The following is a 26,425-nucleotide window of genomic DNA, read 5'->3' as shown; positions in this document are numbered from 1 at the left end:
TGAAAATTTAAATTTTTTTAATATTGTTAAAAAGATCAGTAAAAACGAAAAAAAATCTTATTTTTTTGACCGACTTAACAATCAACTCCTAAAAACATATCTCTAAGATAAAGTTGATTTTTTTTGTGAACTTTTCCTATTTTTTTAATGTCCTATATGTTATCGGGAGCTGAGACGAATCCAAAGAGCCGAATGTCACTAAAATCGGTGCAGCCGTTCTCGAGTCATAAGTGTTCTAACTAACACGATTTTCGACTTTCTTTTATATATGTAGATTTACACAAGTCCTCTTCTGTAAAGTTTCACACTGTTCAGAGAATATGTAAAGGTTAATATTTTTTGTAACCTTATAAATAAAATATAAAGAAAAAAATGTTTTTGCGAACCAATTTTATGAATTTTATCCACAAAATAACATTCATGCATAAAACCAAATTCAATAATTATTAACGGGCGTTATTTCAATGAACATTCAATATCTATTTTAGAAAATAGCAATTAATGAATATTGATTAATTGACTCCACTTATTCATATGCCAACCTTGAGTAGCAGTATATCCGGCATCACCAATATTGCGAGGCGTTGAAAGTTCATATCACCATATCGAAATCGCAATATCGCTCGATCCGATGTTTATGGAAAGGGAGGTGAATGGAAGTTGCTGAGTACCAGCTCGAGGATAAAAAAAACATGAGGGAAAGAGGGAAGAGGAGAAAGGGGTCGGAATAGTTTTTTACACGTATTTGTGTGAGTCTGTGTGTGTGGTCTGTGGATTTGTTAGAGCCTCAGGCTCTCGTCCTCTCGACGAGGATGTTTTTATGCCCCCACTCGGAAAATTAACGAACTAATTCGATCGGAATAACTCTCACGTCATCCTCGGCTCCACATTTATATATTTCTGCTTCCTCCCCTCTTCATTTTACCCCCGGATGAACTTTGGCGAAGGTGGAGGGGGGGGGGGGTTTGGAGAAGAAGTCTAACCGTGCGAATGGACACGGGGGAGCAGAGTCCGCATTGTGAGTCGGAGCAAATTTACTCCCCGTTTATATAGGTATCGTTCCCGGGTCGCGGCGTTGAGCTCACTGAAAACATAATCCGTTAATCGCACGTTCTCCAATGATTTACATTTCGCTCGTACAGATTTCCACGCACGGAATTACGAAAGCAAACTTGCAAGTGCCTGCTGCGGTTCTTTACCCCGTGTTCACTCTCCACGCTTTTCACCTGCGCCACCGCTTTCAGAAGTCATTCAACACACTATTCCACAACGGATAATGCCTCTGTATTCATAACAGAAGATTCCAGCTACAAACTCTATAAGGGTCGTCGCTCTTTCCTCAAATGTTTTATTTTTTCCTTTGCGCGTCTTCCCTCGTTTTTTAAGCTCCCACACATTTTTATGCTGAAGACGACGGTAGCTTCATTTGCATAAAATTAAATATATAAATTAATATTGTAATAGATTAAGAATTTAAATGATGTCTCCACTTATTTTTACTCACGTTTTTATTCGTATTAAAAAGAAGAAAAAAACTAGCCCTCCTTGGCCAAAAGACCCTCGCTAAACTTATACAGGCATAAATAAACATTCTCAAAACCAAAAGCGTGTTCCGCATTTGCACTTGGAAACTAGCGTAATGTAAATGTATCATCATAAAATGATACAAAGGAGCTAGAATTGATGTTTTCGGTTTTGATTTCGTTATATTTATCAGTAAAACTTAAGCGTGGGACTCTGGGCCAAAGCAGGGTGGTTTATACTACGCTATTTAGTTTGAAGAAAACGTGGTTTTTTTAGATAGTTTTCTTAACTTACGGTAATATTCATCCTCCATCTGATCTCTCCTCTCACCCCAACTCCTCATGCACCTACTGCCCCTCCCTCAAACTACCGAGTCTCCCTCAAACTCATATTCCTCATAGGCAGGTGGCTAAGACTGAGTTGAGCTCTACCTACACCTCTTTAAATCAATCTTAGGATATAATAACTGATCAAGTGTTTATCAAGTTATTACTATATTGATTATATTATTATGTGTCATTAATAATTGAGTTATAGTAAAAATTCCAAACCCAGTATCGTACTCGCAAGATTTTCAAATAACACGATATTTTTTGCGATTACTCGATATATATGCACTAAATGTTTCCCTTCTCGCCTCATCCATACATTTGATTTTTCATACATTTGTATTTATTAGATAAAGCTGGACACTGCTTATCTTGATTCCTTTGCCGATAAATGTTATAGAAATGATTCTTTTTTTCTTTTTTAAGGTCTCGTCTTTGTCTTTACACCCTCCGCCACACTTCCAAGAGGTGAATGGCTTGGTAGTATGCAAATGTAAAATAATTAGCATCTTATGAGGCAAAAATCACACGCTGGTGCTCAAATACAAAGTGTTACCGCGTCATATGATATAAACTTGGTTGGATGGTTACGAAAATATCCGCAAGCCTTTTCCATGCTGGTTTAATGAGATGTTTTCATAATTGAGCCATCATCTTATTTTTCATCCCTCAAAATTATTTTATTAATTAACGATTTACTGCCTGTTTCCCATAATCAATATCGTATAATTGTTAAATTATAAGACAATTAAAAATAAATCGATATAACTTCCAGGCCTACATACATATACCATAAAGTTTTTCCCTGTTCTTTCTCCTCCATAGATACATTTTCATCCTCCATTTACCCTCTCTTCCTGAATCCTGATGTGCCTCCTTGAGTATCCCTCAAGCTGATTGGTCTGTGGCTAAGCCTGAGGTGAGCCCTGCAACGACTTATCCAATCCAATCGGTGGATTTCATCAGAAAGTGAATAACTGTTAATTAATTTTCTATACTGATGAAATTAATTTTTTGTCGTGGTTTTCATGGTCATGGTCATTAATGCCATGGTTTTATGGTTCCATCTGCGCTGCGTGTGCTCGATAAGTTCTGAAGTGCATCTTCTGACCTGAAGATGAAGCTGTTGTCGTCAGGTATAAATAAAACGCGGTCTAAATCCTGAAACTATGACAGCATCTCAATCACCGCGGAGACCTACGTAAGAATTGTTTTCATTTCATTAAAATCAATTTTCGTATACATTTCTTACTCAATATCGCACTCGTAAGCCTTTATAATTACTCAGTATTTAACATCGACATGCGTCACAGGCCAATTTACACGTGCACAAAGTTGTGCATTTTCTAACTCCTCCGTAGGTACATATGTACCTACATACATCTTCGTAGGTACATATACCTTCGCCCTCCATCTAGTTTCATACCGACTCCTCATATATATATCCATATTCAATCATTTTAGGCTTTCACGATTTTTTATGTTGAAGTCAATGGTAGCCTCATAGGTCTCAATGTAATAAAATAAAATTATAAAAATAACATTACAGTGGCATTTACACTTTAAATAATAAATCAAGACTAATTATTTTACCCACATTTTTATTCTATGCAATAAGAAGAATATAAACCAGCCTGTCTTGTCCCTAGATCCTTATTTCCTAGGTTATCCTAGATTTCTAATATTATGTTTCATCGATATACGTACGACACTGACACATGCACAAAATTCTCCCTTTTCTAATTTTTCGGTAGATATACACTCTAAGCGCATATATATTTTCCCTCGTTCTCCATCTGGTCTCTTCCGGACTCCTCTCTGAGTTTCCCTCTCCCTAATTCCCATTCGCACACATGTGGTCACACACCAACGCCATCACACGCTTTTTTCCTCTTGCAAGAGCAAAAAAATGAGGCGTTATTTATGCTTTCATTTCGGAGCCGCTCTGAAGCATAATTTATGAGGAGTAAAGAAAAAAACGAGACGCGATGGAATTTTTTTCGCTCGAGGGAGAAGTGGCGTAATTCAATGCGTAAATATTTTAAATAAATTATTCCCGGGCGACGGACAATATTTTTACCCATCGGTCATCACACTGACTAGACACGAATCGGAGCAAAGGTACGTTAAAGTTTAGACTCTAAATATTAAAAGATAGGTTAAAAAGAAAGAATTATGCACTGCTTTTGTTGGATTGAATAAATTTATACAATATCCCACGACTTCATTGCCTTTCAGGAGCTAAAATTAATTTTTATAAAATTATTGCAAATTCTACATTAGGTCCAGTTCAAGTCATGAGAAACGTTTTATACATTGTACTTTTAAATCCACGTTCTTAATGAAAGCTCTTTCATTCACGTGTTCCGCAGTATACCCATGATTTAAAATCGATTGTCAGGGTGCTTTGTATTCAGGAGGAATGGATAATTACCTACCCTTAACTACTGCTTGTATCATAGCACTAAACGTGCATTTTAAGACGCATAATTTTGAGTGGGGTTTTATTCTAAAGATTATATTTTACTCATTTAAAATTTTCTTTATGATTTCCTTTCTTTTTGTTTTCCACATTGACACAGGACTCCCTCATCTATACCGCACGTTCAAATTACTAAACCATATAATGTCATGCTGATCTTTCCTTTGTCAACCACTAAAGATGACGTATAAGATATATTTAAGAGAATATTTAGCATTTTGGCTTTCACATTTAACTGCACTGAGGGAGGGTCCTTTCCTTATATTCAAACTTTCAATTGTTTTTTCTATTTTGGCCTGCATTGCTTTCATAATTCACTTCCTCGCCAATTCCTGCTCTTGGATTTCCTACTTGACCCTCAAGAAGGCTTTTTAATATTCCTTTCATGATAATTATTTTAGATTTTTCAATATAAAATATTGCAAAGCATATTTATTTCATAAAATTTGACCAGGGAATTCCTAAATCATCTCATCAATGTCGTGGTTTCTGATTTGAATTCAAGTGTCGTCCTATTATATATTATCGTAGTATGTAACTTAAATTTTTCTATCGTTTAGAATTACTTTTGCGATGTTTCCTGCAACTCTTTTACATTCGAAAATTTTTGGTAGTACCTGCTGCTGATATATTTTAATTATTTCTCTCATCTTCACCGACAGGGATCGTTTATGTATCCCCCTGCCCTTCCTACATTTTTTCCCGATAATTCCTCAGATTTCTCAGCTTCTCGTTGACAAATATTTATCTTTCCACGCTCACTATTTCATCGCGCGTCGGCTGGCTCTAATTTTGAATAGATGAATAGACACATTTATGAATCATTTATAACTTCAATTCTGAGGTTTAATAATATTTTCTACCTGCCAATATTCAGCCAAACAGTTATTTTATCACATTTCTTTATTTCACAGCAAATTTTCAACCTGAATAATGTCCTCATATGTATTTTCTTTTAAATATTGGCACAAATTAGTTACGTTTAAGCAATATTACTAACAATTAATTGTAAGTCTTAACTTTATGGAATTTTTCATTTTGTTTTCGGGAAAATATGATCCGCAAGCGAACTTCAAGGAACCTGTATGCTCGCATAAAATCCCAGATATGTGCCAATATTTCTTGCAAATTCATTACGCAGAAGTAAAGTCACTTTACAATATTATTTATTTGTTTTACTATACAATTTTATGGATGTTAATGCTCTATGTACTCAGTTCTCGGCATCAACTCCAAACTTGACTTTACATCTGCAGCTTAGTGCCTCCTCCTCATGTAATTTATTGTTCATGACTGGTTTTCATCTGACTCACTCAAATGATTTTCAGATATTGCTCGTCATTCTCATTTTTGATAAATCCTTTTCTATCTCGGGAATCATGACATTTCTTAAGGCTTCTAGCCCAAGTAATTTCCACTATGATTCCGCGCGGTGGCTCCAGGAAGATGGAAGATGGGAACTTAGACGATGAGATGAAATGCAATGTCAAACCGAGTCACTATTAATGAAGGGCTCTCTCTCTCTCTCCGGATATGACATTGAGGAACTTTTCTCCCCCGTGCGACTCGAAGATGTTTTCCACCTGAAATCTAATTAGTTCGTCCGAGTTGGCGCGAAACTAATGCCTTACGACTTTGAGCTCGTAAACCCATTTCCTGTGTTTGCCCTTGAAATGTCCGATTGCCAACCACTTTGAACTTGGGTGCAATGACTACGTAATTCAAAGTTTATGAGCAGGTTCAATCGTATTTGGAGCACCAAACGACCTTCCTTTGTGAGCTTTTTGAAGAGTTTTTATTTTTAGTTAGCCTTTAAAAATTACAATTGAAGGGTTTTTAATCACTTTCATTTGCAGTTATAAAAATGGTTGACCAAAGCTCTTCCTCGCTCTAAATAAGTGTTCTTTAAGTTTTATATACAAGATTTTTTATGCTTTTGTTAATTCTAGAGTCAATTATTTTATATTAAGGTGGGATATAGCATTTAAAATTCATCAATTCATCAAATATACAGGTACAACTCAAAAAGCAATCGCAAGCATTATAGCCGGAGCAGATCGCTTTTTATCCTGCACCTACAAAGTGCTAAGGTCGGTCTTCCTTCGTAGTGGTAGAGGACCAAAAGTTTTGGAGAATGGATATTCATGCTATCTACGTAAAAATACTTCATATGCTTCACCCACACAGATTTTTAATTTTTTAAACGAAGCGTTCTTATCTTGGGCCGAAAATTTACATCAGTTTGCTAAAAACAATGAAAGAGAGTAACAAAATATAAACCTTCCGGAAGTATGCGAAACTCTGGCTATTTTTCATCTAAAATATTAAAGGGGATAACTCAGAATTTTTTTAAAACCATATCATTTCTTATTTTATTTTTTATTTCAATTCCATTTTTTCTTTTCTGTATATTTCTTATGTGTCAAAATTTCATCTAGAAGATATCTTTTATTATGCAACAATATGCACATCATTACAAATTTTGAAGGTGATCCCTCCAACAGGCCTCCAAATAGCCTCTGGATTCACCTAAAGCTCCAAATTGGGTTTGTATCTGTGAAATTTAAATGCTTGAATTGCCAAATGAGCAAAAAATATATAATACATTATATACATTTTAATAAAGTACCGGTCTTCAGTCTACGATATAATCATCCGATTTACTTAGCCCACCAATTTCCTTTACCTTGTGTTTGCTTAGTGAATCCCGAAGTTCTTCGTTTGAGATGACCATTCTTAAAATTGGATACAAATTTCGACAGACCTGAGAATGCTCTTTTTACAAGCTCATCATGAGAGATGACTATTGAGTCCATCGCACCTGGCTCAATTTTGTGGAATATCATCATGTTATTAACGAAGATATAGCGATATAGTAAACATCTATGTAACGTTTATTTAACCCAACAGATTTCATCATACATTGCGTCATTTCAAGATTTCATCTTGATAGTTTTTGGGAATGGGTGTCACATTTATTCAGGAAGGGTGGGGGGAAAATGAGGCCGGTAGAGGAAGGGCACACTGAAAGATCATCTAAGGTGGTAGGGGTAATTTGACTTTGGAAGGTTTTGACGGAGATGTATATTCACCGTGCAACAATAGAGATGAAAACGAACATTTTAAACCAAAAGGGAACCATTTTAAACTAAATCATTGGGAATTTTTTCAATCATAGAGAGAGGACACTAAATAGATTAATATGGAGGGTTCTAATTCCCGTTTTTCGCCATTTACTACTTTCCTTACTCATCCTAACTTACCCAGAATGTTTTTTTTCCGAGACGGCTGTTCAACCCCCCCCTCAAACGATTCCTGCCCTTCCTCCATCACCCTATTCTAAATTCCCTATCCCTTTGTCCTAGTAAGGCGACACACTTCAAAATCCTGACCAAGCAGGTAATTGTGGAGGGAGGAACTGTGGAACTTTATGAAATAAACTTCTTTTCAGCATAAAGAATGTCATATTAATCATTGCATTTCATTCAGATACTAATAATTTGGATATGATCATTTTAAAGTGTATTTTCAGGTTAGATTAGAAATAAAAATTAAAACACATTACATTACCCTTGGATAATATAGGAAATCGCTTTTTTGTTAATAATAAATGTCTATTAAAATGAGAGACTATACTCAAAACACTTTAAACGTACAGTTAAATATTAAATAAAGTAATTATTAATAATATTTATAAAGTAAACTTAATATTTAATTGTACGATTACACTGCATGCTTTCCGTATATGCTTTCAACAAAAATGGCTGGTTCCTTAACACTCTCTCCATGCCACAAACCGATGTCTTAGAGAATTTAATGCACAGAGGTTTGACGCGGATATGCTTGTATGTAGATTTTGTTTCGTCTTCCTCTTTTCCTTAATTCTGCCCACACTTCCCTCCGGCCCCCGTATCCAGAGCCTTGACCACGACGAAATAGGATTATATGGACAACTCTTCCCGTTTTCCTCCATTTACGGCTCTCCCTACTTTTCGCGACATACACTCAGCATTTATTGCAAAAGTCTCTCTCAGCTCTGCCGCCAAAAATGCCTTCTCTTCCTTGATCACCCAATTCTATCTTCTCAAATCCTAATCTTCTCCGGGAGATCCTACCAAATCGAAACCTTAGAAAAATAACTTCGAGTTTATCGAACAAAAGAGTCCATTAAACACCGACTAAGTATTTCAATGAAAGAAAGACTTATAAAATAAAGTCCTGCCAACTGGTCATTTAGGCACGGGAAAAGAGTTATTTTCCTTGCATAGAATCAAAAACCTTGACGAAGGGTTTCTACCGGAATGTTGGATTGGATAGGTGGAGGAAGATCCAGATCTAAGGCATAAGCATGAATATTATTTTCATATCTAGGTTAGGAGGAGCAGTCTCTTTCCTTGAGCCGCCACATTTTCAAGAGTTTTTGGTTTGAGATGACCGAAGCTATTTGAGGAGCCAAGAATTTGGATCTGGGACTCTTCGATCAAAGACCATCGCAACTTCTAAAAACACTAATCTCTGGGATTTTTATTTCTATGGAAGGTTTTTTCTTGTTGTTTTCACCATTCATCGCCTTTTCTACTATTTCCATTCGGACATCGACGTATTCTCCAAGACTGACGTTTCGGCTCTCTCTTAACAAGCAACCATTAGTGCAATACAGAATACTCCACATTCCCTCTCCCATTTCTCTCTACAGAGGATATCAAATTTCAACCATTGTATTGTAGGATGATAGGGTAGTTAAAATAACAAATGTGTATGCAATATTTTTCAGTTAAAAAAAGATAATAAAATGGCTGGTTCCTTAACACTCTCCCCATGCCACAAACCAATGTTTTAGAGACTTTAATGCAGAGAGGTTTGACGCGGATACGTTTGTATGTAGATCTTGTTTCCTCTTTTCCTTAATTCTGCCTTAAAAAAACTCCCTGGCAACGCTTTGCAGAGGTGGCTGACCGGGCAGTACTTCTTGCAAAGTATCAAAAATCAACGCGAAGTAGGATACTGTCTAGGGATATTACAGCCATCTTCCTCTATTCATTACTTCTCCTACACTTGCAATCCTAGAATCTATGTTCTCAGGAAACTGGCTATAAAATAAAGTTAACACACCTATCTTTCCTCATTCATCCCAATCCGTCTCCTCGGTCAATTACATACACACTCTCTAAGGGCTTAACTTAATTAAACCAGAATCCATCAATGCGGGGTGCAATTCAAGAAAATAATATGAATGCGATATTCTTCTTATTGAAAAAGGGATTTTCTAAAAGTACTCCTTCCTCAACTGCCCTCAGCTGCCGCTTTGAGGCAAATGGCCTAATCATTGCACCGCGTCGCATCAAAAACTCGGTGAATTACGATAATAAAGAGGGATTTTTCTAATGTTCCTTCAGCCTTGACTTCTCTTGTACTTTTAACCCTAGCATCAATGTTTTCACAGATCTACATGCCAACACTCGAATTTTCATCTATGTACATCCCTCTATCATAAACCGCTTCTTTTTACCTTCTCTATTCCAAATTACCCTCCACAGGATTGAAGATTGAATCAGGGTTCGTGAAAGGAAATAAGTATGAAACCTACTTTTTCTATGTAAAAAAACAGAGGTATTTTATAAAAAATTCCCTGGAAACTTTACATTGAGGTGACTGGCCGGATAGTACTCCTTGCGTACCATCAACGACCCTGAGAATGGTAATCATATGGGGCTATTATATTCCTAGGTCCCTCTATTCATCGCTTTTCCTATTTTTGGCATTAGGATCGCTATCCAAAAGTAAATGTTTTTAAAAGATCGACTCGCAAGCTCCAAGTTTCATCTACGATCAACCGTACGTATTTAATCGCACTATTCCAATTTTCCTGTCCCTTATCCAGTCACCAAGGGAATTAAAAAAAATGTACTGCAGCAAAATGCTGTGAATACATTATACGTAAAAATAAGTTTCCTAGTAATAATAAGTCAGATTTTTCATAAAAAATTCCAGTAAACTATTGTTCTTGTTCTTGTATGGTCTTATTATTATTTCCAGTCAGTTACTTACCAGGCAGTATTATAAGCGTAGCATTTAAAATACTAATCCAGTTTATTAGGATAATATGGAGAGATATTTCCATTTTTCCTCATTTAATCGATTGTCCCACTCTTGCGATCCTAGTATCAATGATTTTTCAAATCAACTGCTAAATACTTCAATGTCTACCCAAGGACAACAATCCTTACCAAACTATTCCACCTTCTAAATTCTTTATCAGTCTCCAGAGGATCAGAAATCGAATATCAAACGAGACAGGATTCTTTGAAGGAAATAAATGTAAAAACACAGTTTTTCCAGTTGGAAAAAGACAATCTTTTTCCAAACCTTCCCCGCAAACATTTTATTTAGGCGACTAACCAAGTGCTGTTCCTTGCGTAGTATTTTAAACTAATCCTGGTAATTTAAGATACCGTGGAGATTTTTTCCCATGTTCCTCAACTCATCACTTGTAAGCTAGTCTTGTAGTCCTACCATAAATGTTTTCCAAAAGACCTGCCACTCAACGTTCCCCTCATAAACATTCATCCCTCCTCAATCACACTATCCCGCCTTCTTCCCTATCCCATTTCCCTCTCCAGAGAGAGAAAACGCAGCAAATCCAAACGCTGACGAAGGACGCGGAAGGGAAAAAGTTTCGACACGGAGTTTATTTTTTATTTTTGGCAAAATAAAAAAGATGAGGCTAGGAGGAGGGGGGGGGTAGAATAGGGAGGCCGAACGCTCGCTGCGGGGCCTGCCTTCGGCTGGATCTCGCTGACGGCGGCGTGTGCTCCATCCCCCCTTTGGCCCTGTATCGATCATCGGAAGCCCAGGGTCCATGAAAGGGAGAGAAAGGGGGGACGGGAGGAACGCTCACTGAGGGGCACCTACTAGGCACATCCCCACCCGCTGCCCCCTCCCTCCCTCAGCGACACTGCTGCCCCCCGTGGCGCACCCACAGCCGCCCCCTCCCCCTGCTCCTGCTCCCCCCCACCCCAACGGTCGCCAGGGCAGCGGCGGCGGATGAGCGGAGAAAGAGCGATCCTACGCCCACAGCAACACAGCATCCTTTGCACGCAGAGAGCGCTCATTGACAGCCGAAACTACTCGAGACACAGCGCACACAGATTTCAAGGCGAATACGCTCAAGAGAGATGCAAATGAGTGACGTATCCGTGAACTAAACAGGATTTCTTCCATTAAAATTTCAGTGGTCGAGATTCTACCTATAAAATTTAAATTTAATGAGTATAGACGAGAGAAATGTTGGAGATCATGTGATGAAAATTTCGCAATGTAATTTTTGGGTTGCAAGGTGACACGATTTCAGTGGGAAACAACTGTTGAGTTTGCGTCTATTCCGTTATAAACGTCTCTACTATATATTTAACATCAGACACCTTTTCCGCACTCGTCGAAGCACTTGTAGGCTGCGAACCTGCTCAATGCGAAAAATACTTGCGACCATCATGACATTGTGTCAATTCTCTATTACCTTTCCACTTTCCACAAAACCAATATTCCAAAAAAACTCGGATGACCTCACAAAAGTGTGAAGTGGATTGAAACCGGTTGTTTTAATAAAATACTATGTGAAGAATTTATTTGTTATTTCCTCTTTCCTTATCTACTACATTTACAGCTGTTACTATCCTCACATACTGATCAGTCTTTAGACATGAACAATCATGGGCGTCACCAAATACCATTTCACTCAAAAAATTGCTTGTAATAACTTATTTAGAGTGAAAATGACTACAGTGGTTTATTGAATAAATATGATGGTTATTAAACAATGATAAAGTGAAAATAGGAACTTTTTTTAAGTAAGTACTGTTTTGAAACATATAAAACAGCAAACTTTTTGTGGCAATTTTATTGCCATATATACTTACTTTAAAATGCCTTTCCACATAATTTTCGTTAATATTACGGCACTTATAATATCCACATAATTTTCGCTAATATTACGGCACTTATAATATCGAGTAACAAGCTTTTGCATACTGTCATCAAAAACTATTCCAGCCTGAGTTAATAGGCACTCTATTTTGCTTTACGCATTGCTAACTAAATTGAGAGATACTAAAATATTTTTTCCTTACTTAATTCCTATAACATCGCTTTCTACATAATACACGAGGGTATTATATGCCTCTATCCTGAATTAACTCAAAGATTTTACGCTATTTTTACCCTAAGATGCCTTTTCGCTCCCAACGATGCATCTTCATACCATTATTTGAAACTTCTATTAATCTAGAGTACAGCCGCATTTTTTGCCACCATTCTAAGGAAGTATCATTGACAGAATGACTTTAGCCAGCCATTCTTCAAACATATTCCAAACTTAATGACCACTTTGTCGAATTGCACGTTTACGGCTGCACTTAGAGGTATTTTTACATTACCTGATATTTCCTCTTACAATCACCATTTTTCATCAACACTTCCTCATCCTCAATGATACGAGCCCACCTTCATGATTGACTCATGTAATTATGTGCCTTTGGTAGGAAATATAATCCCAAATAATTGCATTATGCCTACTATTGCATGCTATGCCTATTGTTTTATGTTCAATCTCTTTAAATATGGTAGCTCTCTGTATTTAAAGGACCTTTTTCTCCCCAGTTGTAAACAAACTTATGTTGTTACAAGAGAAGACCCCTGTTTTTTGTATGCCCCACAGTTCCGCAGAGCTTCAGCTCAGAAATCATTTGCTGCTGTTGCCTCAAAGCTGTGGAACGGTTTGCCGAAACAGGTAAAAGACAGTGTATCACAGTAAATTTTTAAGAAAAGGATTGTCACCCACCTACTTACTTGCTACCCATGAACACTGATCATGTAATTTAATAATAATTTATCTGCTCATTTATGTGATTAATACCTATTGTTGTGTTAGAAGTAGTAATCTAGTTCTTGTTTCACTTGTTAAGCTAAATTTCATTTTTTAAGGTTGTGCTATTTATTTCTTGGTTTGTTTAATTTTCGTTTTTCTGTTACAAAAAGAAATTATTCTTTTCCAGTTTTACTATGTTAATTCCAGTTTACTATGTTAATTGTACTACTCACCACTTTAGCAATTTCTATGTTCCAAAGGAGTTAAAACTCCTAGAGCAATAAATGAATTAAATATTAATTATCATTATTACTAAGTATCCTCCCTATGACGTCAGATTCTCTTCAATTTTCCTAATATTCTTGAGGAAATTAATCCAGTCGTGGGCTTACTGTGTTGGAACTCACTATTATGATTGCATTCATGTTTTTTGCGTTTCCACCGCTTTTTTATGATGAAACTTTTCCCGCAAACCCACAAATGTTATCTCGTAAGAGGTTCAGATCACCCCTGATCTGGAGATACTAATGGGGTCACCGGCATTATTCGTCCTCAGGCAAAATCAAACTGAAAGGAAGCGAGGAAAATATGACCGCATAAACCATTTATAGCATAAGCCCTCCATTTGCATTTTCATATTCTCTGTCTTGATTCATTGCCTTTGAATTTTACATCCTCTACTGCCAAATTATGAAAATGAATGAAATTGAATGTGAATTTGATATACGATGGGGAAAAATTTTGCTGATTAGTAGGTGTGGATATGTAGTAAGCATGCTGATTGAAAATTGGATGAGTGACGTGGATATCAAGAATATCTACGGGAAAGAAAGCTTTTAATGAGATGATAAAGATGTTGTGCTGCAGTATGGACCTAGTAATGAGGAATGAGCTGGTGAAATATTACGTTCGGAGCGTTGAAACGTGGACCTTGGAAAGAAGAAATAGGGATAGGACCAATACTTTAGACATATTGGTGCTGGGGAAACCAGAGAGATTGAAACGGGAGTATAATGTGAGCCCTGAAGTATGGGAGAGGTTTCCGGAAATGGAGAACAGATGTCGGATATTCCAACTTCAAGTCACGGGTAATCCCGAAAACATTGCAAACTTAACTTTTCTTGGTACGTTTTCATGTTTGCGTTCATCCCAATTGATAATTTCATAAGGTCCTCCGTACAATCGAAAACATATGTTGTGGGTGGTATTAATAGAAAGGAAACAAATTAAATGAAATGTGCAGGTGTTGCGATAGCTTCAAACCCATCGTGGGGTGCATTAATAAGAAATATTTGTGGAAGAATCTTGAAGAGGCTTCGATTAGTCAAGCGTGTTGTGGGAAGATTTTCGGATGAGAAAGCAGAGGGGAGGGGCCATATTGCAATCGTCCTGCTACACCTTGAATACGCAGCGAGAACTTAGGATCCGGTTGAAAAAGACTTAATCCGTGAACAAAGAATCAGAAAGGAATGCTGCGCAATTAATCACAAGCTGCTACGAGCGAACAATCAGCGTTGCATGGCTTCTGGGAGCAGCGGGAGATTTGGAGGCTGCGCGCTACGCTTAGATTTATTGAGCAATTAATAAAATATTAATTTCAGAGCGACACAGAGTATATAGTTCTATAGAATCTCAATATGTACCAAGTTGCGACAGAAACGATAAATTAAAAGAAATATATAACCGAACGGACAGGTATGGGAATACATTTTATAGAACTTAAATAAACGCTTGGCAGGACTCAATGCACCCTTTTCCCTTTTATTAATATACCCTTTTCTTTTTTTCGCTGACGGCCCAACGGCCCTCGCCACACGCCTAGTGAAGTGAATTATTGCAGCGGAGATGGGGATTATCGAGATAGAACTCTCGTTCCCACAGTTATTTCAATAGTAAATCTACACAGGTAAGTTTCACTCTAAATAAAAAGAAACTCTCAGGACCTCATCTAATAATAGTGCTCAAAGCAGCGCATCTCATCCCCTCCACCCTTTATTGTTTTATTTCTCTTTCAGTCCACCTTTCAAATTCTGATCTCCACCTTCCTCAGAACTAATACTTTCTCTCACGCTTAACTTATATACTTTCTACACTCTCCATAATACATATTCCCACTTCTGACACCCTTTCCTCACGCCCTCTTTTGCAATCCAGGATTTCTCCAACTCTCTTTATCTTTCTCTCTCTGTTATCAAACTCTTTTCATCCATATCTCTCAATCTTCTTTCTTCTGGGTTCAAAAAAGTAGAATGAAGACGAGTTTCTTCACTTTTCCATTCCTTCTCTTTGCTTTCATGATCGCTTTACTTTGATCCCTCCATTATTTCTGTTCTTTTTGTTCACTTCATCCTTATTTGTATATTTATCACGTATTTCAAATCCTCTCTTTTCATAATTATTTTTTTTAAGTCCATCACCTTTAAAACCTTCTTTTGCTAGTGATTTTTTTACTCACTCATCGCAGCGATTCTAAGGTTATCTGAAGAATAATAGGCGAGGGTAGAGGTCACCGAGAAAACGCGAGTCAGGTACGAGTGGACGAAATTCTTTCCCATTGGCTGCCTCAAACCAATGATGATAGAGTAAGATATACTGATTTAGACTAAAGTGTTTTCACCTCATTTATAGGTAAAAAAAACATTGAATATGTGGCTAGAGGCATGAAAATAGTTGCTTCTGAAGTGTTCTTGAACGAAGGACAGTGCACTGACTTAGTAAAAGCATTACCACAAGTAGTAATAAGCCTAGTATATTAAATATTTGACCCACATTGTTTGAGGAACAATTCCTGAGAATTAAAATGTCTATTTAGACGGAAAGTTTGGGTAGAGCGAGTACTTAGCGGTAAGGGGATGTTAAAATCCTTGTTAATATACTCAGAAATAATGCTCAGAAAGCGATGGTGGGGAAGCAAAACAATAGAATTTTTAGATAGAATGAAAGGGAGAAGGCCTTATAGTGAATTAAAGGGGGAAGTTGACAGGGGATAAATGCCAAGGTGCCTAATCTAAAAAATTCTTTATTTGATCTACTTTAACGGGTAGAATATACAATAACAATAGTTATATGAGAAAATTGAAAGCACGGTGTTTACAAACCCCGACACTATTAATTAAGGGTCACCTAGAAGGATAATTGTGTTAACTAAAAATCTTAAAAACCTTCAGCGCTGACAGCGCTGAAATAACTTAAAATCTGCGTTTTCTCAGTAATTTAATCAGTTATTTAAACAAAAAGTTAGCTAATAAAAGATCTAATGGCAAGTCTTCAATGGAATTTCAAATATAATAATTTTACTTACTATATCCTATATTTTTCCTCCTTTCGTAGAAAAGTTGGAAGTCATCCTCTAACTTTTCTACGAATTTGAACTATGAGTGATTATTTAATTTTTATATTTTCCTGAGTGATATATCGTAAAGCATGTGAGGAAGCTGTTTGAAGTCTTTGTGATCATTTTGAATCCCACCAATTTCAATTCGTTATTCTTTTGTTTGCACAGTAAGCCACATAGTCAAATTTTGTGTTGGTTGACTAAGTAAGTCAAATGGTGGAACTGCCCCACGTGTTCCAATGTCGTGGGCAGGCAGTCAGCTCGTAGCCACCAGATATAATGGTTGTACGAAAGATTTCTCCTTATTATGTTTTTGAAATAAATTACACTGTTCTGCAAAAAAATAGTTCAAAATTTGCCTGGCTATAATTTAGGGTTTTTCTGGCTAATTTTGGGTCGCTGAATCCGAAAATGTCATCACAGTGTTATCTATCTGAAACATTGCCTTTTCTATTATCTAAAACCACCTGGTCCTTCGGAACATTATCTTCATAACTTACGCGTGCAAAGCCATTCTAAGGTTTCCATCTATTTATATATCATCGTCAAGGTAGTAGATGCATTTATAACTGCAGTTAAATGGTAAAGGTAATAGATGCATAATGCATTAAAAAAAGACTTTCCTCACTTCTGCATTAAAAAGCAGGAACACAAAAATTTAGAAAACAGACACGTGGAAAGAGACAAAAAAGTATGGGAATATTGTACACGTTCAGTCACAGCACAGCCCTCAAAGTGCATTAAAAATAATTGAAAACGTTGGAAGAGTCTGCTTAATTTTTATGACCTAGCTCCCAGGAAATTAAAAAAATGCTTTAATTGAGGTTGAAAACAAGAAAACATATTCGCAGAGGACAGACTGCGCTGAATGCTTGATTCATCTCCAAGGGCATTTTCAAAAATCTATTACTAAATGAAACGCTATTGCCAAACGGAAGACAACATTCATGATACATAGGGATGTGCGAGTACTTGAAAATTCGAGTCGAGTCAAGTAGCATAGAGAATGTCGAGTCGAGTAGTTTCTGATGCACGACTGTCGAGGCCAAAAAGGTCAGAAATCTGCTAATAGGAGGCGCTATCATATAACAATATCGTTTTTAAAGTCGATTAGTAGTTCTAATGCCTTAGATTAGTAGTTTCAGCTTTTGTACGCGTAGCAGTCGACGTGGGTGCCGAATACCTTTTCGTCAGGCGCGGCGGCAAACCGTCTTCTGACCTGGCGGCGTAATCGCAGCGGACCGCTGCATCGCGCATACGTTTTATGCGATACTTTAATACCCTACCATACTTCATTTACTCAAATGTCGAGTGAGTACGCAAAAATTGTTAGGATTTCTACGGAAAAATGCAGCTTTTAGGCTTTAGTGGACATGTTTTTCCCGGTATATGACGTCACAAGTGGGTGCCATCTTTTAGCCTTATTGAGTACTACGTACGTCCGACATAAATTTTCGTTTATTCCTTTGTTTAGCTCTAGCAAAAAAGAGTTGCTATGGTTGATTTAACTAAATATGAAATAAAGAAAAACTTTTTTTTTGTTTACAAAGCTAAATACAATCTCGATAGCTCGTTCGCTTCGTCCACTTTAGTTCCATGAAGATTCAAGGTTCATAAAAATCTTACATTAAATAAAAATTCCTAAGGTTCCCAAATCTTGCAACTTTGGTAAGAAAGTACTTGTCCAGCCACACAAGTGTGCTGCGAAAGACAGTTGACTGTAAACACGGTAACATGGATACTCAAAAATCTGCTGCCTGAGCATGTAGAAGAATTGGTTTTTCTGCATTAGAGTTTGAAGGGATCAAATATTAAATGATTCATTTACGTATATATTATTTATTAAACTTGAACAAATGCCTTTACTGAGGGCTCTTTCGAGTATTTTGGATGCGTATATTGATAAAATTGACGACATTTCTATTGTGCTTATGGAACTGTTTAAGTCACATTAATTTACATTCATCTCTTAACTGCGGCAAAATTACCATCGATGCTCCTCATTATCTTCTCTTTTTTACATCAAGCTCTTCATTCAGAATAGACAATTCCAAGGGGATTAGAAAAAATGAGAATGTGTTTGAGCATGCATTGCTGTATTTCGTAGTTCATGAATTACAATACGCGACTCGACAAGATACTTGCGAGTAGTTTTCAACTCGACTCGAGATCAAAAAGTACTACTCAAACATCCCTAGCACCGCATAGGGTATATGCAATATTTTACGTTCAAAAAACCGTTGATACAAAGTTAAATGGCCTCTATTAATTGAGATCGTGGAAGAAAATGAAAAATAAACGTTAATGGGCGATCGTCAAAGTTCTATTATTTTCGCCCAAAATACCGCCCTCGTGCTTGTGATCCAAGCTGCGCCTTGTCCCCGAGACGCCCTTATGCCTGAAAACTCTGAAGAGGATCAGCGATCCACCAGATGTGCACCGTCTACCGTTCATTAAAACCATCGCAGAAAATATTAGCTGTACCCACCAGACTACGCAATCGTGGAAATCGATCACATAGATAGGAAGAACTCTCTGAGCGTCATGCCTACTTTTATATCTAATATCGCTGCATATTGAACCATAGGCATCTTGCAAAGCGAGCAAAAAATGTAGAATTCACGTTTCCATTAAAGTGTTTTCGATGCATTTTCATAGATGTGGCGCTTTCTCATTGTGCTTGTGCAGTCACCGCATTGCAAAAATGCCTAAGTAAAACCCTTTTTGTATATTCCTACTCCATGGTTATGGTCTAAAATGCTTGGGAACGTTCCACCAGAAAATAATTTGTGTAATGTCTCCCATAGCAGCTATTTCACCAGAAAGGCTAGCTTTTAATCCTGGGAAGTACGTACGTACTGGCATATTTTTCCCGTGGAACTTCTATTTTGAGTAAAATGCTGAGATGATCCCAAGCGCGAAACGCGAAGACCGCAGGAAGGGGAGTGTCATTGGCTGAGCTGAATGCGATGGACGCAATTCTCCCGAGCTCCATAGTCACCCCATAAAACTCTCTCTGGGCAACCAACTATAGCGTCCTATATTCGCATTTGCACGCCGCTCCAGCGATTTCAGTTATGCGGGCGCAAACGACGCAAGGAAGAGGTTTCAGACAGTTTAACGAGAAGCGATAATGCCTGATAGAGAGAACGAGCTGTTATCAGGTTTCATATCACCTTAAAAACACACAAATTAGTCCAATAATCCCAAAATTTCAATTAAAATGGAATAAAATTATTCTTCAAATACACAGTGGATTCTTCAAGATAAAACAACTGATAAAAAAATAAGGTTTCCATGATGTCTGCTGCTAAAGTGAGCTGCTATCCTGTTTTTTATCGCCTTCACAACAAAAAATAATATGACAGATGATTTCAGGGTTAGCTGTTTGAAACATTTCCACTATGGAAAATGAAAGAATTAATTCTGTTAGGTTCACTAATTTTCATATTACAAATATATTAGTGAGCAAAGTTATTATTTCATTCTCTATAAAAAATGTTAGTCCAGCAATCCCAATAAATATAATTAAAATGGTATAGAATTTATTGTTCTATTAGATTTATGGGTCCCAAAAGATCAACATTGATTTAACATGTGAATTTTCCATCGTAAATAGTTGATTTATTATTTTCTTTCTTCATGAGAATCGACATATTTTGCTCAAAAGGTAGAAAATCTCCAATCATATTAACAAAAAAACATTTCAGTGCTACACATTCACACTATCACATGATTCGCCATTCAAAAAATTGTAATATTGACCAAATTTTAAACTTTCATTCGCGTCGTTGCCACTGACACGGATATTACGACAGAGTCACTAAAACTACTGCTACCCACTGCGCTTTTAATAGAGTTTAAAAAAAGTTCCCCCTCGTGGCGCTGATGAGAGACATCCAAAATTACCCGAGAATGTAAGAGATTAAGCAAGAGAAAATGCCTGAAATTCATATTCTTCGTGATTTGGTTTGCCAAATTCATAAGTTTTCATCGCAATTCTGGAGTGTGCTGATACAGAAAATAACTATATCGCTGTGCAGTCAGCGCCACGCTGCGACATGTTTAAAAACAGAGTAAAAAGCGCGTGAAGTATCAGCATATACCGGGAGAGAAAAATTGCGTCACGAAATAGCTATTGCCAGGACCACCCAAAATTACTAATGATGATTATTAGGTCGAAAACGCACCATTTTTAAACTGCAGAAACTCTGTATCCAGCGGTTCAATTGGTCGCGAATTTCCCCTGCTGCTAGATGCTTTGGAAAACTTGTATGACTTGGAATGCTTAGCTAGCATTTGTTTTTGCCTTTGTCCAGAGCACCTGGCGACAGGGCAAACTCTCGACCATTTGGAGCGCTTGACACAGAGTTTCTGCAGTTTGAAAATTGTTCGTTTTCGATCTAATAATCATCATCTGAAATTTTGATTGCTAGTGGCATCATCTATTCAGGGTTAAAATTTCGTGACACAATTTTTCTCCACCCTGTATACTATAATAGGGTAGTTTCCTTCACTTCCTTCATCAGGTGTAGTTTGTGAAAACAACAGTCGCATGAGTACGATTCATATTGCGGTTTCTCGATATACTAATGCTAATCGAAAATCGCTCTCTTGTGCTTTAAAAAGTTTAAAATTCTTCATTGGAACACAAATTTTAATCACAACTATAAACAGAAACAATTGATTTATAAAAATCATACCGAGGTGTTTCCAATTCTCACACCTGAATCGAGGGGGGACGACCGAAGTGCCTATAGTTACCCAGCAGTCTATTGGTAGCAGAATATAATGACAAGGGACTAATTTAAAATGGCACGATTGCATCTATCACAGGATTCCTGACTATTGTGACAGTATGAATAGTATTCATAAAGGCAATGTCCTGAGTTCCTAGAGGTATATCACCTGAGGCATCGACGCAATTTGATAGATTGTCGGTCATGGTATATTTCTGCTAGAGCTAAAACCCAAAAACTTTCGGAAGCTTCCTCTATTTTTGAACGGAAACCGAGGACCACACGTATATCATTTACTTATAGGTTTTTAGTTCACCTGCGCTTCGATGGCTATACATTGGACATGACCAGAATTATAATACATATTAATGATTGGTAGTCGAGTTTTTCGGTCCTTTTGGATTTTCCCTCACGTTGCTGTTGTAGGTGTTTATTCGTGTGCGTCCCGCGAACTTATTCGGATTGTTGCTCGACGTATCGTGGCCATTGCTGGTCAGATTTCCCGAAGAAAAAGTGACGAGCAACAGATACGAAACATCGGGCAACACACCGAATAAGTATGCGGGACGCACCCGAAAAAACATCAACAACAGCTGCAATGACTCACGACAGCTTCAACGAAGCAATTCCCACATGTTTTTATAATTTTTTCCGGTAAGTAAATCATTTATGTATTATTGAGTTGATTTTAATTTTACTATACATTCAATGTTCCGAAGGATCTATGGTCTTAGGGAAATAAAGAAATTCAGTCTCACGCTCTCCAAATCGAGATGGGTAGGAGCGATGTGAATTTGTCGCCGCGCGTTAGGAATAATCCCAGCTAATGTCGTCCACACTCGTTTTCGCTGCAATCCGTCCGTTAGACTCACGTTGCCTCTCTCTTTGCAATCGCACTGGCTGCAATTTGAAAATCGCTCGTAAAAAAAAGAAACACGCGGGGCGTCGATCGGTGCGGCGGCGGCTGACCGCCTCCCTCTACAATGTACCTACCCTTATACATATAAATCCCTCGCCAACTGTACCCTTCCTTGTCTCTGAGCTTACCACGTCGCGCCGTAATTCTCCAAACAGGTCGAATCCCTCCCAGAGTGCACTGCGGTCGCCGCTGCCACCGGATTATCTCGATCACATCACGCACACACACATATCCAATCGACAACCAACCGCAACGTATGATATCCAACGCGTTCGTTCGATAGTTAGTCGATAGTTTTTCCTTTTTAGAAAAAGTCCTCTTCTGAAAACCGATTTAGACGTAGACAAAAAGTTAGCAGCCTATCCAGCAGTTAGTGACGGAGGTATGTTAAGGTTATACTAGACGTGAGGGATTGGGAAATGCAAATATGTACGAAGCTAGAAATCTGCTGCTCTTAAACTTGGAACTCCCTTATGATGAAACTCGAGTTTAATTTAAACCTTGAAGTTTTCGCAAAATATATTTAATTTAAATTTTGATTTGATGGGCTATAAGCAGTATGGAACAAGTTTCTCCCTGGAAGCGATGCTTGGACGTTGACAAAAGCAGAGAGGTAAAAAAGGTCTCATCAACATGTACCCTGGAAGAAGCAACAGAAAAGGTATGACCAATAGTATAAAATAGTCGATACGTTCGTAGCAGTCCTGCATGCCCTAATTTTTTATGCATGTCCATATGGATCACACAGTACATATATCAATCTCTTATCTTACCTAAATTTTTCTTCCTTTTTTTGGTCTACCTAACAAGTTAACAGCTACGTAGCGACCGAAAATGTTTTCCACTACACGTCTAATGAAGTGGCTTTCGAGATACTGTGTAGATAGAGTTATGTCATATATCTTAAATTTATTTATTGTTATTATTATTATTTATTTTTTTTCCTTTAAATTTTCTTCAGTTTTCACTGAGTTTTTTTAGTGTAAAGAGCACGGGTTCTCATCAAGGTAACTCTCTACTATTGAATTGCGTTGAGAAATTTTCTCGTGAAGAGAAGAACTCAAGATTAAAATCTAAAACTAGCATTGAAATTAGGAAGCAGACACTACTAGAGGTTTTTACTATACGATTACGATTTATTTACTACATATCTATACTAGAAATCTTGTTTTATACAATCGTTTTTAATTTTCAATTGAAATCGTATACGTTCTGGTCCCACAGATATAATGAATATAAGAATATAATATGAAAATAATATAATAATAATAATAATATATATAATGTAATATTATGTAATATGATATATCATATGGAATATAAGGAAACGATTTATAAGAAATCATTGTTAAGTATTTGATTATTATTATTATTAATATTATGAGGCGTATTTGCAGAAAACTTAGAAGAAATCCCAATTACGACTATGGTAATAAATAAATAAAATATGGGGAAAAAACAAAGTAATAATAAATAGTATATGACTAGGTGAAGACACTAGTTGTTACAAAAATAAGCAGTTATTCTCCTCCATACAACACTCAGCGAGCTGATAAAAGGTCCAATTCGGGGTTATGTGTGAGGAAGTCATTGGGAGGAAGAACCATTCGAGTTAGCGGCACGACATTCACTCGTAAGAAATGGGCCATGTCTTGTCCTTCGTGTGCAGGCATTTATCTCAAGAGGAATCAGGAGAGAAATATTGTATAAATTAGGGTAAAATTATTATTAAAATCAGGGCCATTATTTTTAAGGCATGAACAAACTACGCATTATCATAAAAATTAAGCAAAAAGAGCCAATAAAGTAATTTCATTTCCCTGAGTAACATTAGTGCCAGCAGCGGAAACTAAGTAAGAAGCACTTACCCACAACCACATGTATTGGTCCCACCCCCATTCGTTTACCATTTCTCCCCCTTCGCACCCTTTCCCTACCCTCCGTATAGCGTATCCTTGAGTCCCTCCCGCGCAACCCTGCCAGGGTACATGTTGGTGCGACCCTTTTTACCCTCCTGCACACGTCCGCTAATCCTCGGCATTTTCTGCAATTACGGTGCGAGGCAGAAAGGGCCACGGAAGAGTAGCATTGTGTGACTTGCAGCTGCAGCCATGAGAAGGAAGAGGGGCAGCACTTTTTCTCTCCCGGTCAAAGAGTCAGGGTTCCGCGAACGGGGTGAGGCGAGGAGAGGATTTTAAATGGGCATTCTAGAATCCTCCCTATTTACTTTCTGATGCATGGCGCCCTGAATTCCTCCCTTGAGTCACTGTCTCCCCTTAAAAAAAGAGAGCGAAGCACACGCACGCACCGGGTGGACGCTCAACAGAGGGCAGCACGCACGAACGAGCGCATCTCACCCTCCTAAAGGCGTCCATTTTTCCGCCCGTCGACAGTCATTTGTTTCACCGCCGAATCCATCCATCCGCTGAAGCGGACCTCTGCTCACAGCCATCCTCTCTAGAAACCACGCTGCAATCCGTCTGCGATGCTAAGAGATATGCCACTGTTCACACTAGACCGTAACGATATATCGAAGTACCGGAGTGTATCACGATATTTTTATACCGAGATTCCTATACCTAATATTTGTCATTGGAAATTAATGGTTTTCCGATAAAAATCGTGATACAATAAGATTCGACCATAGGAAGTAATGGTGTATTTTTTATGAATTCTCTACCTTTATTTAAGTTATATAGATTCTAAATTGAGTAGATATAATTTCTGCAAAAACAGCAACGTTTACCCATTCTTGCTATGAAGCCCTCTAAACGGGAGGCAGCGTAAAAACTGTACAATACATGGTGACAGTTAAGCGATGGGATAATTGCGTGAAAGTAGTAAAGCGCTTGAGAAAGCGCTGCTAAATGACCTAAGCTTAAAACCGGAAGGACGCTAACGAGCTAAACCTTCTTTAGTGAATACAGAGATTCGTTTTAGTCTTAATCTGGTGTAATATATTAAGTAAGTAATCTAACATATAAGTAATTTAAAAGCAAATGAAAATATTCCACAAATCACCATTTTTACATTGCAATCTTTTCGCCAGAAGATAAGAAAAAATGAAGAGTAATTAAAGTATTTGTGAGGAATTAGTTTATTTTATTTATTTATTAAATTATTCAAAAACAGCCAAAATGGCCTTTAAATTGAATACAAAACATAAAATCTGCAGCTTTAACAAATATAAACTATAAAAAAACTATAAAAAGAATATTAAAGAAAAGAAAAGATTCAGGAGATTGTTTTCGCGGAGGTGCCTCTTGAATGACCTGATGGGCATTGAAAGCGAGGGCCAGGGAAGGGTGAGTAGTCGAAATGGTATTGAAAGAGGTGGGGAGTCGGTAAAAGAGTGATCTCTGAGAGAGAGAAAGACGGAATTTAGGTTGCTGTAGTAGGTGGTTATTACGGAAGGAGCCGTTGGGAATGTGGAGTGAAAAGAAAGGCAGAATTGAGTTTCTAACATCTTGTGTGAATGTGAATACTACTGGGCTGGAGATTACGAAACATGCAGCAGGGATAGCATAGCATAGCATCGCACCGAGGGTGTGTGTATCCCATCATCCCTCTCTTTCATCCCTCGCCCTTCCACCCCCCCCCCCCCCACTTGTGTCTGCCGCAGAGAGAAACCTCCCCTTCCGACCATTTCGTATGCAAAAGACCACCCCCTGCGCCCAAACACCACCCTCTAATCCATCCCAAACCCACCCCTTGCCTCGTCTCTTAGCCACACCACATCATCGCACTCCGTCTTCCGCTCTTCAGCGTGGAAGTACTTGAGGGGAATTCAATGCTGCAGCTGACCGGAGACTCTAGGAGAAACAAATTCCTAGGTTTCTTGGCTGACACTTACTTTTTGGCTGGATAACACTTCTTTTTTAAATAAAGATAAAATACGGGTAGTATTTATTTTATTATTGTAACCTTAGTTACGCAACGGAAGAGGAGACGAATTTTGAAACGGACACCAGAATATGGGAAAAGGATGGATAAATGCATTCGTTTACAACAATGCCGTCCTGGATATTATTATTTTAAATGTCTAACTGCTGTCTAAGTAGAATGTAATTCGTGGCGATCGTTGCATAATTTTGAAGCATTCAATTTAAAATCACTCCTACGGCAGTTGCATATTAAGTGTCTAGCATAATTACTTTTATCGTTTTGTCTTTTCTCTAAGAACTTAGGGTTATTCATAAATAAAATTCCTATTGGAGATGGTGTAGCGTTTGGAC

This window comes from Ischnura elegans, chromosome 12 (assembly GCF_921293095.1).
Source record: "Ischnura elegans chromosome 12, ioIscEleg1.1, whole genome shotgun sequence".
NCBI classification, from domain to species: domain Eukaryota; kingdom Metazoa; phylum Arthropoda; class Insecta; order Odonata; family Coenagrionidae; genus Ischnura; species Ischnura elegans.
The sequence above is the reverse complement of the archived record's forward strand: the minus strand, read 5'-3'. Positions refer to the sequence as shown.